Genomic DNA, 17,880 nt, shown 5'->3' on the forward strand with positions numbered 1-17,880 from the left:
GTTCTTTGTACTCTTTCCAGAATCTCAACATCTTTTCTTATATTGTGGTGATCAAAACTGGATGCAATATTCCAAGTTTTACCTGGTTTTACCAAGGCATTATAAAGTGGTATTAACACTTCATGTGATATTGATTTTATATCTCTTTTAATTTTATATCTCTTTTTATATCTCTTTTAATTGATTTTATATCTCTTTTAATACTGAAGAGTACTGGGTCAAAGACAGAGCTTTGGGGTAGCCACTACATGGTTCCCTCCATGTAGATGTACAGTAGAACCTCTGGTCACAACCATAATTCATTCTATAACTTTGGTTGCAACCTGATTTGTTCGTGACCTGAACCTAATTTTGGAAATTTAGTGCTTACGAAAAAAATGGCATGGAAGGGGAAATTGGCTGTGAAAAAAATGTGAATTTTTTGGTGGGAACCTGATTTGGTTGTGGTCAGAAGTGTTTGTGACCAGAGATTCTACTGTAGTTCCATTAAAGACTACGTATTAAGTATGATCGGTCAGCCAGGTACAAAGCTATCTGATTATGATGTAGTATAAGCCACATATTTCCACTTTATCAAACAGTAGCTTGTGGTCTACTTTATTAAGTGCCTTACTGAAGTTCAAGTAAATTATATCTACAGCAGGGATGTCAAACTCATGGCCTCATGTTGTCATCACATGATCTACCATGACCAGCATGTGATGAATCTGGTCCCTGGGCCATGAGCCTCCTGATCTATAGTATTTCACTGGTCTCCTATTTTGCCACTTGACAAAGACTTCGGTAAGATTTGCCAGACATGGTCTGGTTTTTTTTTCCTTCAAAACATTTGGGTTATAATCAATTTGAACTCCTCTAGAGTGGATAAGTGTCCTCTTGCCATTTTCTTGCTTCTTTTGACTTGTATTCCTCAACTGAATTTTACTGCTTTTTTTTTTTTTTTTGGATAGGTTGGACTATTTTATGTAAAGACAGATGCAAAAAAATAATAATAATTAAACAATTCTAGTTTCTTCCTTCTGCTCAACACCTTCTTGCCATTTCTCCCATTAATGGACCAATTGTTTCCTTGCCTTTCTTCTTGTTTTTTTATACGTTGAAAGATGTATTTTTATTATATTTTACTTTTGTCACAAACCTTAGTTTATCTTGAGCCTTAGTTTTCCTGAATTCGTTGTTGCATGTTTGAGCTATTTGTTGATATTCTGCCTTAGTTATTTGCTCATCTTCCACTTTTTATAGGTACTTGTCCTCTTTCAATTTATCAGAGACTATTTTGTGAAGCCATGCTGATTTCTTTTGAGATCTCTTATTTTTCTTCTGCATTGGATTTATGCTAGATTGGGCTTTTATAATGTCATTTTTCAAAAATTTCCAAGCTTCTTTGGCTGTTTTCCCCTTGAAAATTCTAATCTATGGAATTTCTTAGAAGCTCTCTTTAAGTATATTGAAATCAGCTCTCTTGAAGTCCAGCTCTAACTTGACTGTGTTCTATTCCATCTGTTTGCATAATATTAAATTCCAGTATTGCATGATTACTCCCATATCACATTCCTGTAACTTCAACATCTCCTTTCATTTCATCTTTGTTAGTGAGAATTAATCATCATAGCTTGTATAATAATCATTAATCATTAATCACCATTGTTTGACAACAAACTTATCACATAATAAGTGATGCTTGTATTAAAATGATATCTATCTATCTATCTATCTATCTATCTATCTATCTATCTATCTATCTATCTATCTATCATTTAGCTAGATAGCTAACTAACAATAATCCATGCTTTGCAATAATCTCCATCTGATATCTACCTATTGAAGAATGAGTCTCAAATTTTCAAATCTGGCTAAATGAAATTTGTCATATTTTGGATTATCAAATATATTTATATCACTAATAAAAGATTAACTATGCTCTAGGTTTCATTGTTGTTTAAATAATTGAAGGAATTTGATTAATCCAAATAGCCTATTTTCATTCGGCTTTGGTTCATTCTTAGCTTTCCCTAAAATAATATCAAATTAATAATAGAGTAGCCATGTATATATTTATAAAATATCAATTCTTAAATTTCTAAGTGTACACGTTTAGTAATTGTAATTAATGTTGTAGAAATGGGAAGAATGAGTCAATGAAACTTGAATACAGTGTTCTTCTCTCTACTACATTGTTCCCTTTCTCTTTCATTCTTTTCCATGTAGCTCCATTCATTTCTTCAAGGTAATTTTAACAATTCAGCTGGGGAGAGAGTGTTCCTGAATGAGAAAGGAGAAACAACAGATGGATTTGACATCACCAACTTGATCACTTTTCCAAACAGATCCTTTCAGAGAGTTAGAGTTGGAAAAATGGATCTACTGGCTCCAAAAGGGAATGAATTATGGATTGATGAAGAAATGATTGTCTGGAGTCAAGCTTTTAACCAGGTATCAAATTAGTGAATCCACCATGCCATAATCTACTATGATCCCATATTGAACAGTCTCTTTAGAAGTCTAATTTCTTCAATTACCCATAAGTATTTTGAAGAGTTATATAAAAAGGAAGAAGTTAACAAAGATAGGATAAGAAACTATTTAGATGAAATGAAGAATAAAGCAATTGGGGAAGAAATGGAAGAATTAATAAACAAAGACATTACTTGGTTCAAATTGAAATCAGCAATAGAGAACCAGAAGAACAACAAATCCCTGGGATCAGATGGGATCCCAGGGGAGCTGTACAAGGCAATAGCAGAACAAATAGGAACTCTTATGGTGGAAGTTTTTAATGATGTCCTATTGGCAGCCAGGATGCCAGATTCATGGAAGGGGGCATTGATTTCGCTAATCCCGAAGGAGGATTCAGATCCCCGATATATACAAAATTATAGGCCGATTTCATTGTTAAATATTGATTACAAAATATTTACTTCTATTATAGCAAGTAGACTAAAAATAATGTTAAATGAGCATATACATGAAGACCAAAATGGATTTCTCCCGACCAGATAAATCAGAAATAACTTAAGAATAGTATTAGATGTTTTAGAATTTTACGAAGCCCACCCCGAAAAACAAATTGCACGTATGTTTTTTGATGCAGAGAAGGCCTTCGATAATTTAAATTGGTAATTTTTAATAAAAAAATATAATATGAATTTAGGCACCAAATTTGAAAATATTATAACAACCATTTATGATACACAACAGGCTAATATTATAATAAATGGGGAATATACCCGCCCAATAAAAATAGAAAAAGGAGTCAGACAGGGCTGCCCACTCTCACCCCTGTTCTTCATATTATCACTAGAAGCATTATTAATGTGAATTAGACAGAACCCTGACATAAAAGGATTAAAGGTTAAGAAAGAAGAATATAAGTTGCAAGCGTTTGCGAAGAATATAAGTTGCAAGCGTTTGCGGATGATATGACTTTTTTCATTGAAGAACCAATAGAAAGAGGACAAAAATTGATGAATGAATTAGAATAATTTGGAGGAGTAGCAGGACTAAAAATTAATAGGAAGAAAACAAAATTAATGACCAAAACTTTAACAGAAAAACAGAAATTAGAACTAGAAGAAGTTATGGGAATACAAGTGATAAAGAAAGTTAAATACTTAGGAATATGGTTGACAGCACATTGTAAGACACTTAAGGAAAATAATTATGATATCTTTATGCAACAGGTAAAGAAGGATTTAGAAACATGGGGCAAGCTGCAACTTTCATTATTAGGCAGGATCGCTGCTATGAAAATGAATATTCTTCCAAAATTCCTCTATATATTTCAGACGATCCCAATCAAAGTACAGAAAAAAAATTAAAATAAAATAACTGTAATAAAATAACTTAATAAAATAACTGTAAAATTCATCTGGCAAAGGAAAAAACCTAGAATAAACTTAAAGGCAATGCAGGATATGAAGAGCAGGGGAGGGCTGGCACTTCCAAATTGGGAGTTATATTATAGTGCAGCCTCTTTAGTATGGTTGAAGGAATGGGTTTATTTAACCAATAAGAGAATATTATTCTTAGAAGGCCATGGCTTACAGAGGGGGTGGCATGCTTTTTTATGGGATGCTGGGAAAACTAGCCAGAAATATTTTCAAAGACACCTAATCAGAGATTCATTATTGACTAATTGGAAGAAAATACGGAAAAAAACACTATTTAAAAATACCAATTTGGATCTTAACAATGGAGGCGATGATTCACCCAAATAATCTGGATATTACTAAAATGATTAAATATAAGGACCCATTGGACAAGCAAGGAAATCTGAAATTGTGGCAAGAACTTCAAGATCGGGGATTAAAAATTGATCAGTGGGCATATCTTCAAATCCAAAGTAGATATAAACAGGACAAGAAAGAATTTGGAATTAACAATAAACTCCAGCAATTACATAAAATTTTATTAGGATCAGGCAAAAAAAAATAATAACAAAATTTTATAATTATTTATTAGAAGTAGAATTAGAAGAAGAAATTGTAAAAGCCTGGAGTAGGAATATAGGATGTAGTATCACCATAACAGAATGGGAATAGGTCTGGGGTAGAAATGATAAAATTACAAAATTGTTAGCTTACAAAGAAAATGCCTATAAAATGTTTTATAGATGGCACCTTCCTCCTTCGAGATTAGCAAAGATGCATCCCAATATGAGTCCAAATTGCTGGAAATGCAAAAAAAAAAAAAAAAAAGAGGGAACTTTCTTCCATATGTGGTGGTCCTGTACAGAAGCTCAAAAATATTGGCAGAAAATTAGAAATTGGCTGGAGGAAATGACAAGAGAACAGATCGAATTCAAACCAGAGTCCTTTCTATTAGGGATCTTTGATAAACAAATACCAAAAAAAAGGTTAAATATATAATAATACATATTTTGACAGCGGCCAGATTGGCTTTTGCACAATGTTGGAAACAGCCTCATGTTCCATCAGAGGAGATGATTATTCAAAAAATTTCAAGTTGTGCAGAAATGGACAAATTAACCTTGGCATTAAAAAATAAAGACACTTCAATATACTACAAGAGCTGGAACTGCTGGTACAAATGGATAGACCAAAGATAGATTTCACACTAAAAGGCAAAAGAGGATAGGATAGAACCGTAGTAGTGATATACAGATATATGTAAGGATTAAGCGTGTATATGGCATAAAATAAGAATAAAAAGGAGGTCTCACAAACTGTTGAAGATGAAAATGTTTTTGATTGTTTTCTATCTTTTTCTTTCTATTTTCTTCTTCCTTTATTCTTTTCTTTTTCTCTCTTATATTTATGTATGTGTTGTTGGTCTGTTTTAATTGTAAAATCAATAAAATTTATTTTTCAAAAAGAAGTCTAATTTCTTCTTTTTGATAAACAATGGCATATTCTTTCAAACGTTGTTGATGGTCAAGAATTCCTCAAATTTACAAATATGATATTACAATGTGAAGGTCATGGTTGCATATTTGTTGGGCATTTCCATTTGAACTCACAAGAATAGCCATTTTTCCATGAGATTCTCACCATGTGCAATTGTTATTTACCCTGCCCTTCAAACAGGACCTTTTGTAAAACATTGTAACTTCTACAACTTTTAACTTGTTGATGAATTTGTTAAATTCCCTATCCATTTTAGAAGTCAATAATAATGTCATTGCATTAAGGAGAAAATTCAGAAACTGTTTTAAAAATCCTCCTTTTCAAAATATTTTCATGTTTATGATCAGATTCCTCCACTTTCTCAATGTAATGACCCTTGTTTTCCTGGATATTGGAAGAAGGGGATTGAGGGAGATCAGTTCTGCTGCTATGACTGTGTTCCATGCCCAGAAGGGAAGATATCAGATCAAAATGGTAAGGTGGAAATTCTACCTAACCTACCAGTTTTCATTAAACTTAAGCAAACTTTAATAAACTACTTTGATGCATACAAACAATAAGGTGATTTTCAATAATTTGGAATGTCTAGATGACAAATTCCTTGATTTTCCTTCCAGATATGGATGACTGTTTTGAATGTCCAGAAGATCATTATCCAAATAAAGGAAAGAAAGGGTGTATCTTGAAAATGGTTTTGTTTCTAACCTTTGAAGAAACCCTAGGAATTATTTTATCCTCAGCAGGTCTTTGTTTCTTCTTCTTGACATCTTGGGTACTTGGAACTTTTGTTAAGCACAGGGATACTCCCATTGTCAAAGCCAACAACCGGTCCCTCACCTACACCCTGCTTGTCTCACTTCAGCTCTGTTTTCTCTCCTCTTTGTTCTTTCTCAGTCAGCCTTGTAAAGTGACCTGCCTTTTCCGACAATCAACATTTGGTGTCACTTTCTCAGTGGCCATTTCTAGTGTACTGGCCAAAACTGGCTTTTTTTGCCCGCAAATTACCTGACAGCTTTAATGAAGCCAAGTTCATCACCTTCAGCATGTTGGCCTTTTGCAGCGTATGGATCTCCTTCTTTCCAGCCTATCTGAGCACTAAAGGAAAAGCCATGGTAGCTGTGGAGGTCTTCTCCATCTTGGCCTACATCATTGTTTTCAGACCTGACCTAAATCACAGAGAGCAAATCATAAAGAAGAATTAGTACCCCAAGTATACATGTATAAATCTGAACTAGACTGTGTTGTTTTTCTGTGTAATACGGTATAATATACACTATGTGGGTAAATGCATAATTTTGTATTTATTTATTTATTTATATTTGTCATGTTTATGTAGTGTATATTGGAGGTGGGGTTATGGAGATCCAGTAGTGGAAATTTAGTAGTTCTGAGTAGTTCAGAGAACCAGCAAATATCACCTCTGACTGGCCCTGCCCCCATCTATTCTCTGCCTCCCGATTCCCAGCTAATCAGAGTCCTAGCTGATTGGCTGGGTCTTCTTTGTTGCACTGTAAAGGAGAACAGAGCTGGAAAGCAGGTTAGCAGGGTGGGGAGGGAATAGGATTTGAGTAATGCTCCCCCAGGAGTGAGGAGGAAATGGAAATGTTATAGTATCCTTCCCCTTCCATGCTTACCAAGCCAAAAGTATCAAACCATGCCACACCCACCAAGCCATGCCCACAGAACCGGTAGTAAAAATTTTGAATCCCACCACTGAGATGGTGGCCTTTTGAGAGATGTATGCAACACAATTTCATGTTAATGTAGCAATAGCAATAGTACTTAGACTTATATACCACTGCACAATTCTTTTACAGCTCTCTCTAAGCAGTTTACAGATTCAACCTTTTGTCCCCAACAATCTGGGTCCTCATTTTGCTAGACCCAGAAGGATGGAAAGCTGAGTCACCCTTGAACCTGGTGAGATTTGAACTACCAAATTGCAGACAGCCGGCTGTCAGCAGAAGTAGCCTGCAGCACTGCACTCTAGCCACTGCACCACCGTAGCTCCTTGTGTGATGTATGATGATTAATGTACATTTAAAATTACAGGTCTAAGTCAAAGTTGCTACATTTTTACCATTTTTCAATATTTTTTTCATAAACCACTACTTAAATATAGTAAAAAGCTAATTACCATTTTATGAATATATATTTGAAATAGTATTATAGGATATCAGTTTTGGATTTGTTAGGCTTCTCCAAAATGAAAACCTGTTGAGTTTGTGAATCCCATACATTTAACTGCATTTTACAATAGACTTTCATGCTGGGTCATAACCGTTTGCTCTCTGTCCATAAATCTATCTTCATTGCAACCTGTTTTCAGATTTCAGTAACATGGAATATTTGATGATATTAAATATATTCTTCCTTCTGCTTCATCCATTATTCAAAGTTGTGGTGACCAAAGATTATAATAAAGAGTTATTTGAATTTGTTTGGAATTAGAAATCTGGCATTTTTTCAAAAAAAGCAAAGTGAAATCCAGTGCAAATCACAGGAAAAAATGTGTACTTCTCACTGATAGAGGGAGGGATGATAAAGATGAAAATATGTGGAAAAATATGACTGTGTCCCTACATGGAGATGCTTGATAAGTATATAGGTATGTAGTAGTAATGGAGAGATAGAAAGAGAGATGGAGAGACAGAGATGCAGAGTGTCTATGAACTGGACAAATGGCCTAAATTAATAAAAGTGCCATGCCCATTGCAGTTAAAGTCAATGTTATAAATATGACTCAAAGTTCAGCAAAGTACAGTCTAGATCTCAATATTTAACAGAATAACAGAGTTGGAAGGGATTGTGGAGGTCTTCTAGTCCAACCCTTTGCCAAAGAAGGAGAGTCTATGACATTCCAGACAATTGCCTGTCCAATCTCTCCTTATAAGCTTCCAATGATAGAGCTCAAAACTTCTTAAGGCAAGCATTTGCAATGTTCACTTGTCCTCACTGTCAAGAAATGTCTCCATAGTTCTACGTTGGGTGTCCCATTAATAAGTTTCCATCCATTACTTAAGATTAAGGAAACTTAATTTCATGGTCACTAAACCAGGATCTCAGATAAGAAGACAGGTTTGGGAAAGATTGGCTCTTTCTATTGTCCTTTCCTGCTGCCTTTTTCAAGTATGTATTTGCAGTCTTTGGTTGTTGATATTTTCCCCGTTCCCTGAGTTGGATATGCACTCAAAACTCCAAGAAATGATTTTACAGTGCAATGAGGGGTCAGCTTTCTTCTTCTACTGTGCCTTGGGCTACATGGGTATCGTGGCCATTGCTAGCTTTATTCTGGCTTTCCTTGCCCATAAATTACCTGACAGCTTTAACGAAGCCAGGTTCATCACTTTCAGTATGTTGGCCTTTTGCAGTGTGTGGATCTCCTTCTTTCCAGCCTATCTGAGCACAAAAGCAAAAGCCATGGTAGCTTTGGAGGTCTTCTCCATCTTGGTTTTCAGTGCTGAATTACTGGAATAAATAGAAAGACTATTTGCTGTCCACAGGAAATATACAGTATATAAAACTTTTAAAACATAGAAGGTTTTTTTGTTAAATAACAATTTACATCGGATATTTTTTATTATTATTAAGATTTATTATGATTACACATTCCAAAAGAAGTGCTGGTGTTGCTTTATTTTTGTCATTTTGCAAGAGCCTTTAACCTATCTTTTCTCCTTTTCAATGCTCTTGTTGAAATTGATTATTATAATCTTGCTTTCTTGGCTCTTGTTAGGATACAGAATAGAATAGAATGACAGAGTTGAAAGGGACCTTGGAGGTCTTCTAGTCCAACCCCCTGCCTAGGCAGGAAACCCCTCACCACTTCAGACAAATGGTTGTCCAATCTCTTCTTCCAGTGTTGGAGCATTCACAACTTCTGGAGGCAGGTCGTTCCACTGATTAATTGTTCTAACTGTCAGGATATTTCTCCTTAGTTCTAGGTTGCTTTTCTCCTTGATTATTTCCACCTATTGCTTCGTGTCCTGCCCTCATGTGCTTTGGAGAATAACTTGACTCCCTCTTCTTTGTGGCAACCCCTGAGATATTGGGACACTGCTATCATGTGTCTCCTAGTCCTCCTAGACACACCCAGTTTCTGCCATTGTTCTTCATATGTTTTAGCCTCCAGTCCCCTAATCATCTTTGTTGCTCTTCTCTACACCCTTTCTAGAGTTTCAACATCTTTTTTACATCATGGTAACCAAAACTGAATGTAATAATACAAGTGTGGCTTTACCAAGGCATTATAAAGTAGTATACCTGGATATAAACAAAACCATACTTCCCATTGCACTTTGAACCAATTGGAGTATCTGGGTACTTTTTTTTTCTTTTTTTTAAAGTAAATTTTTATTAATCATATTTCAAACTAAAACACCACATTTACACACTTTACAGCATTCAGGTGATAGTATTCACTCATATTGACGTAATTGTTACTATTCTATATATTATATAGTTTTTCTACTTTTAACTTATAGCAGTATTTACAAGTATATATATAATGTTTCTCCTTTTTATTATAACTCCTACATATTCTTCATATAACAACTTTATGTCTGTTCTCTAACCACTGGTACCATACATTCCAGATCTTATAGTATTCTGTTTCTTCTCTTTCTTTTAACTTCATAGTTAACCTGTCCATCTCTGCACATTCAAGAACCTTTCTTATTATCATTATGTTAGAAGGAATGCCATCTTATTTCCAAATGTGGAGCTAAGGTGATTCTGGCTGCTGTTTATGTATCATAATGTATTACAGTTTTTTACAGATATTTTGTCTTAATAAGCCCAATAAAAATCATTTTGGTTTCATCTCAATTTTTTGTTTAGTAATTTCTTCTAACCAATTCTTTATTTTAAAGCCAGTATTTCCTAGCTTTTGGACAGGTCTAGCACATGTGAAAGTAAGTTCCTTGCTTATAGTTCCTTACTTATAACATTTATCTGATATTTTTGGAAACATTTTGGCCAATCTTGCTGGGAGTAAATGCCAATGGTAAAACATTTTGTACATATTTTCTTTGTAGGCTGCTGACATTGTTAATTTGTAATTTTTCTCCCACAATATTTCCCAGTGTTCCAATTCAATGCTATACCCAAAGTTTTTGCCCCATATTATCATAGTCTCTTTTATTGTTCCTTCCTCCATTTTATATCTTAACAGATAACAGATAATCAGAGTTGGAAGGGACCTTGTAAGTCATCTAATCCAACTCCCCACCCAAGCGGGAGACCCTACACCATTTCTGACAAATGGCAGTCCAATCTCTTCTTGAAAGTCTCACGTGATAACTCTCCCACAACTTCTGAGGGCAAACTGTTGGTTGATTGTTCTTACTGTCAGAAATATTAAAAGATAGTTATATGTTTTAGTAATCATTTTCCCCCTGTCCCCTCTAATATTTTATCTAATTCCTGGTTGTCTTTATAGAAGCCATGTTGTTCTAAGTATTTTTGTACCTTGTTTGAATTTGTAAAAAAGACCACCAAACTATCTCAATTCCTTTAACTCCTGATTTGATTTTAATTGTCCTTTCTCATCCAATAGCTCTTTGTATCTTACTACCTCATTTAATCTAAATCTCAGGGTATATCATTGCCTCCATAGCCAATAGCCAAATTGGGATTTTCATATAGTGGTTCTTCTTAATTTTATCCCATATGTAGCAGGGCATTCCTCACTTGATATCTCTGAAAATATGAGAGTAATTTGTTTTTCTCCTCCCAAATGAATGTGTGCCAACTGAGTTGCAAATCTTGACCCATCTGGGTACTTTTCAATGACAGCTCTATGTTTTCCCCTATATAAACTCGTTATTATTAATTGGTGCCATGGTGTCCCACATAGTTAATCCTTTTTATGAATTGAAACAAAGGAACATCATTGTATAAAACCAAAAATATCCCATTGTAAAGGGTTTTTTTGGTCATTTTATAATCTTAGCTAATTTCCCCAAATTTACCAACTTTACCAAATATAAGAAGCAGACCAGAAGATCCATTACAGTAACTGGCAGAACATCCAAAAGAGGGAACAAACAAGTTCCCATGTAATTACACAGAAATTCCAGATGTTTTTGAACTTTAATACAGACCTGGGCTCTGGGGGGATGGGGAATAAAATACCCAGTAAGAGAAAGTACCATGGGTGGGATTCAGCCAGTTTGGACTGGTTTGGCCAAACTGGATATTAAGTTTACATGTGGTTCACCGAACCAATAGTTGAACCAACTGGCTCCTCCCACCCTGCCCCTCCTCTCCCAGGAGTCTTCACATAGCCCATGTTTGATGCAGGTAAGTGCAGGGTCTGGGCAGAAGCTCTGGGAGGATGAAAAATGGGCCTTCTGGAAGTCTGGACTTGGTCCTGTTTCCAGCTTCCGGAGGGCCTCCAGATCCCGAGGAAACCATTTTTGCCCTCCCAGAGGCCCAAGGGAAGCTTCTGAACCTGAGGCAGGTGAAAAACAGTCCTCCAGGAAATTCTAGAGTTAAGAAACAGGGCTGTTTCCAGCTTCTGGAGGGCCTCCAGATCCCAGGGAGGCTATTTTCACCCTCCAAAAAGCCCCCAGGGAACCTCCAGACCCTGGGGAAGGTGAAAAACTGTCCTCGCAGAAGTTCCAATAGGCCATGCCCACCGTGGCCACACCCACCCAGAAACTGGGTAGCAAATTGGTTGCTGGGATTTTTGAATCCCACCCCTGGATAGTACCCTATGTCAGCAAAGGGATGCCCTAGTGCTTAACTACCAGTGCTAACTACTAGTATCCAAGCACAGAAAACCTCAACCAGTTTTTAGGGGCAACCAATGGCTGATCTCCAAAGACCCCAACTTATATGCACTACAGACAAAACAACTAGCTCTCATTGTTGCTATTGACAGAATTTTTCTATAGTAACTCTTTCCAGACATTTTTTTTTTTTTTTGGTAAAAAATTTATTTGGGTTTTCACAAAACATATTACAAATAAAATATCTTTTTGAGAACAGCATGATTCCAGGTTATCACTTCTCTATGCAGACATAAACTCAATTATATATTCATCTTTATATTCTGTTCCATATCTTATAACTATTTTATCATTTTCTCAATCATTTTTCCATTCCCTTACTTTCCTCAACCTTATTTTTAATTATCTCATTCCTTTCTAAATTCAGTTACATAACTCTCGAGAGAAAATTGACCTAGACCAGCACGCCAGAAAAGAACTCATTCCTCAGTAAGCGCTAAATTCAAAAGCGCTCTATTCAAAAGCACTCAATGATCTGTGATTCAACCAATCCTTACTAGAATGTAAGACAGTGGGGCTCACCAGTACTGGGGGCTCTACAATCATCCTTGCAGGGCGGTGAGACAGTGAGATTCATCCCATCATGGCAGTGCAGTGAGCTCCGGGAGCTGTGAGTCGGTCTCCAGACATTTGCAGCTAGGGTGTGAAGCAGACTGCTTCCCCCCTGCCGCCCCTCCTTCCCTCTTCCCTCTTCACCAAATTGCTAATCTGGACTCCCTCTTTAAAAGGACAGTAACTTTGGACTTTCAATAAGTAGGGAAGCATTGTTATAACTGAACTCCTGTGAAGATTGGAAGCAATTTTATTTCCTGTAATAAAAGCAGAAGTATATTGAAGCTAGGAGTGAATGCTCAATACAGATCTGAGTCTACATAGTAAAAATATAAACTGTTCAAATTGCCAGTGCAAGACTATCTACATGCCTCTTTCTCTTAAAAGCAACAAACTTTGAAAGTGTATTTAAATTAACTAGGAGGGGGCCAGAAATCCCATTTATCAAGGGAAAATAAAACAGAAAGTTTCCTGTTGCCTCCCAGTGAACTGTTCTGTTTATCTCTGATGAAGAAGGGGCCAGAGATCCCCCTTCAGCATATTTGCATCTTTACTATCTCAAAAACTCAATCTACAAAACAAGAAAGAAAGTATAAACCTTTGCTCACTGATTGTTTTCAAACAGCCCAGGAAAAGAGACCTCCTGCCAGTTTATTAGGGGTTATAAACCTATGCAGCAACAGCTAAGCAAAGCAAAGCAAAGCAAAGCAATAACCCTTTACTTACTGACTCTCAATACTACTTCATTACTTTCATTATCTAAAAAAATCAGTTTCTTTAAAATAATTTTTATCAAATGATTAATTGATTTATTGTTTTTATTGCTTAGTATGATTGAGTGTTTAGTGCATATAGTGTAATTGCTGAATATCTGATTAGTAAAATCAGTGATTTAGTGAATTTAATTGACCAGTGTGTATAGTAATTACTGTAATAAATTAGGGTGTTTGTTGCTTAGCAAAATTATTTGATAAGAGTGATTTGAATAACCAATTGATTGATTGATTGATTTTTAGTAATAAGTAACCTTACTTTTGATTTGTTCTCTAACATATCAATTAACATTTATTAATTATCAACATTAATTAAGTAACTGTCTACCTATCACATTAACTAGCTATTGTAATTGATTATTATACTATTGCCATTGACCATGCCAGCCAAAAACTCCAAACCAAAACAAAAGAAAAATATTTCTACCAATGACTTCCCAGACTCCTGCACATGTTTCAGATGTCTTGAAACCATCAATGAAAGTGAAAGTTACATCAAATGCTGCCTATGCCATAATCTAGCCCACCCTGCCTGCTTAAACACAAACAAAAGCCTAGCTGATATGGTTAAAAATTCTGATGCATTCTTTTATCTATGTCCATCATGTTCTCCTAAGATAAACAAACTGAGTACCCTACCTGACAGAGTTGAAAGCATAGAATCGCTCATTCACTCAATAGAAGAATGCTTAGCAACATGTTTTGAAACAACTATACAAGCAAGCCTAATCTCTCTTGAAAAAAAAAATACAGCACAGATAAGTGAGTATCAGCTCAAAATCAAATCCCACAACAACCACAACCACTACCTCAACTACAATCACAGCTACAACCAAAAATAACCACCAAACCACAACCACAAATAATTACTATCCCTTCAAATAATTCCACAAATGATACCTCCTTACTCATCAGGGACCCCATTGAACGTGATCAGAAACATCCAAATGCTATCTTATTTGGTCTCGAAGACACCAATTAATCAGATGACATCACCAAAGTTCATAATATCATAAGCAACTCAAATACAACAAACATCTCTCCTGAAGATATCATTGAAATAACCAAAGATGGCTCCAGGTACAAATACAATGACAGTTCTGTGGCCCAAAAATTTTGTAGAGTTGTTTGCAAAAATGAGTCCAGCAAACTTATCCGTACTGCAAAGAATCCACTCCCATGAACGCCACAAGGAATTCAAAAAGATGTCTAGACAATGGAGAGAAGGATCTCTACATTAACTACCAGGCTGACTGTATCAAAAGTAAGTCACACAACCCACAACTTCACATCCAAACCTACCTCATCCAACCAACCATCACTCAAAACTAGGCACGCCTGCCCCTAACTACCTCAATTCCAACTACAATTGGCTTTAAATGCAAGCTACTTAATGCGAGAAGCCTTGTGAATAAAATACCTGAATTTCTCCTCTTACTAAATATGGCTAAATTCGACATCATATATGTCTGTGAAACTGTGTTACAGAGCCCCTTATTATGACATCGAACATGCAAACAGGCTAAATTTGCTACTAACATGGGCAACATCCTGCCCACACACTTTTGTGTTTCTTGGTGACTTCAATCTACTTCACATTAACTGGACCCTAAACAAATATAAAACTGAACCCATACATGCAACCTTCTACAATACTGTAACAAACCTGGGACTGGAACAACTAGTAACCAACAATACTAGACTTAACAACTGCCTCAATCTCATTTTCTGCAATAGTTCGAATTCAATTTATGGAATACAAATTAAAGAACCCTTTTCCAGCAGTGACCACAGCATGATTGACTTTTGTCTCAACAGACGTCCACACAAAAATCAACACAACGATGTGATCCCCAATTATAACTTCAAAAAAGGCAACTATGATTTTATAGACAATGACCTCTCATCCCTTGATTGGCAATTTCTATTCACTAGATGCAATACTGTTGAAGACCATTACAACATATTCTTACTTGAAGTCAAAAGAGTCATCAAACTATATGTACCAATAACAACTCCAAAAACCAGAAAAAAACAGATTACCCATAACAATAAGGAAGCTTCAATCCAAAAGGAGATTACTTTGGCGGAAAAACAAAACTGGTCACGTTGCCAACTTCAAAAGCCGATACAAAAATTTATGCCACCAGATAAAGACTGAATGCACCAATTATCACATTAAACAAGAAGAAAACCTTCTACACACCAATTCCACCCATGCTTTCTACAATTTTGTAAACAACAAACTAAAAGACTCATGGTCCATCCCACCCCTGATAGGACCTAATGGTAAAGACTGCAACGATGACACCATTAAAGCCAACCTCTTTAACACATTCTTTGGCTCAGTATTTGTAAACAGCAATGGATCATGCCCAGTATTTCCTAGTCATACCACAGACAACTACAATGATCTAATACATATCGATTTTACAGTAGACAATGTTGAAAAAGCACTACGCAATCTAAAACTATATCTATTGGACCGGACGGAATATGTACCTATTTCTTAAAATAGCTATCTACTGCCATAGCCGAACCTCTAAGCATTAACTTTGAAAAATCTTTTAGGACCAGCTCCTTGCCAAAACTATGGTCACAAGCCACGGTCATCCCCATCTTCAAAAAGGGAGACCCCAGCCTAGTTGAAAATTACAGACCAATCTCTTTATGCTGAGTCACCTGTAAAGTCATGGAATTGACCAATCCATTATCCTCCACTTAGAGACAAACAACCTACTCTCTAATAAACAATTTGGTTTCAGAAAAAAACTATCCTGCAATCTGCAACTCTACACTGCAAAACCTTATGGACTACACAACTCGATCAGGGCAAAGCAATAGACGCAATCTACATAGACTTCTGTAAAGCCTTTGATTCAGTGGTACACAACAAACTACTCCTAAAATTAAAATCTTATGGTATCTCTGGACACCTGCATAACTGGATAGAAGCATTCCTGTCAAACAGACAACAAATGGTCAAAATTGGGAGTGTCCTATCAAATTCTTTACCTGTCAACAGTGGTGTCCCCCAAGGCAGTGTTTTAGGACCAACTCTCTTCATACTCTACATAAATGACCTCTGTGATCATATTAAGAGCAACTGCATTCTCTTCGCTAACAATGTAAAACTATTCAACACCACAGACAATACTGCTACCCTTCAAAAAGTTCTTGACTATGTATCAGAATGGTCAAACAAATGGCAACTTCAAATCTCAACAAATAAATGCTCTGTCTGACATATTGGCAAAAAAAAATCAGAAAATAAAATACAAGCTGAATAGTCCTTGTTGATGATCCAAGCTCTGTAAAGGACCTTGGAATACTCATTTCTAATGATCTAAGTGCTAGAGCCCACTGTAACTACATAGCCAAAAAGGCGTTAAGAGTTTTTAACCTAATCTTACATAGCTTTTTCTCTGGTAATAACTAATTATCACTAATAACTAGAGCATACAAAACATTTGCTAGACCAATACTCGAATACAGCTAATCAGTCTGGAACCCACATTACGTATCTGATATTAACACAGTTGAGAAAGTCCAGAAATATTTCACAAGAAGAGTTCTCCACTCCTAAATAAATAAATAAATAGATAAATAAATAAATAGATAGATAGATAGATAGATAGATAAATAAATAAATAAATAAATAAATAAATAAATAAATAAATAAATAAATAAATAAATAAATAAATAAATAAATAAATAAATAAATAAATAAATAAATAAATAAATAAATAAATAAAAAAGATGTTGGCAGATCTGTTTTTTTAAATTATCTTTTCCAATATCTTCCCAGGTATTGATATTAGGGTCATTGGTCTATAGTTTCCTAGGTCTGTTTTTTTTTTTTTCCTTTTTTGAAGTTGGTAACCACATCAGCTCTTTTCCAGTCCTCTGGTAGTTCCCTGTTGCTCCAGGATTTTTGAAAGATATGGTGGAGTGGTTCTGAGATGACCTCTGCCAGCTCCTCTAGGATGTAAACTCTAGGATGTAATCCATCAGGCCCCGGTGATTCGTTTTCATCAAGATCAGACAGGTGTTCTTTCTAATTTTTTTGCTTATTTTAACTTTTATTTCTGGTCTGTCTTTTACAGTTATGTTTTTGGTGGGTTGAGCTATAGTTTCTTTTTGTGTGAAGAGGGATGCAAAGAATGAGTTAAGCCTTTCTTTCTCTCTGTTGCCTGTTATTTCCTTGCCATCTTCTCTCTTTAGTGGACCACCTGTTTCCTTGATTTTTTTCTTGTTCTTTATATGTTGGAAGAAACTTTTTTTTAATTATCTTTGACTTCTGTTGCAAGCCTTTGTTCGTTCTGAGCCTTTGCTAACCTGACTTTGTCTTTGCAGATTCTGACTATCTGCTGATATTCTGCCTTAGTTGTATGT

The 17,880-nt window shown here is 35.6% G+C and overlaps 1 long non-coding RNA gene across 1 annotated transcript; it reads left to right on the plus strand.

The window, feature by feature from the left end:
• Nucleotides 1-2,274: 2,274 nt before the first annotated feature.
• On the plus strand, nt 2,275-6,214 carry LOC148129138 (uncharacterized). Its single transcript, XR_015745708.1, has 3 exons — nt 2,275-2,433; nt 5,714-5,840; nt 5,984-6,214. It is a non-coding gene; the product is annotated as an uncharacterized LOC148129138 (long non-coding RNA).
• The last annotated feature ends 11,666 nt before the right edge of the window (nt 6,215-17,880 follow it).

This window comes from Notechis scutatus, chromosome Z (genome assembly GCF_049901735.1).
Source record: "Notechis scutatus isolate UNSWTSFEM ecotype Mainland chromosome Z, rNotScu1.2, whole genome shotgun sequence".
Classification (NCBI taxonomy): domain Eukaryota; kingdom Metazoa; phylum Chordata; class Lepidosauria; order Squamata; family Elapidae; genus Notechis; species Notechis scutatus.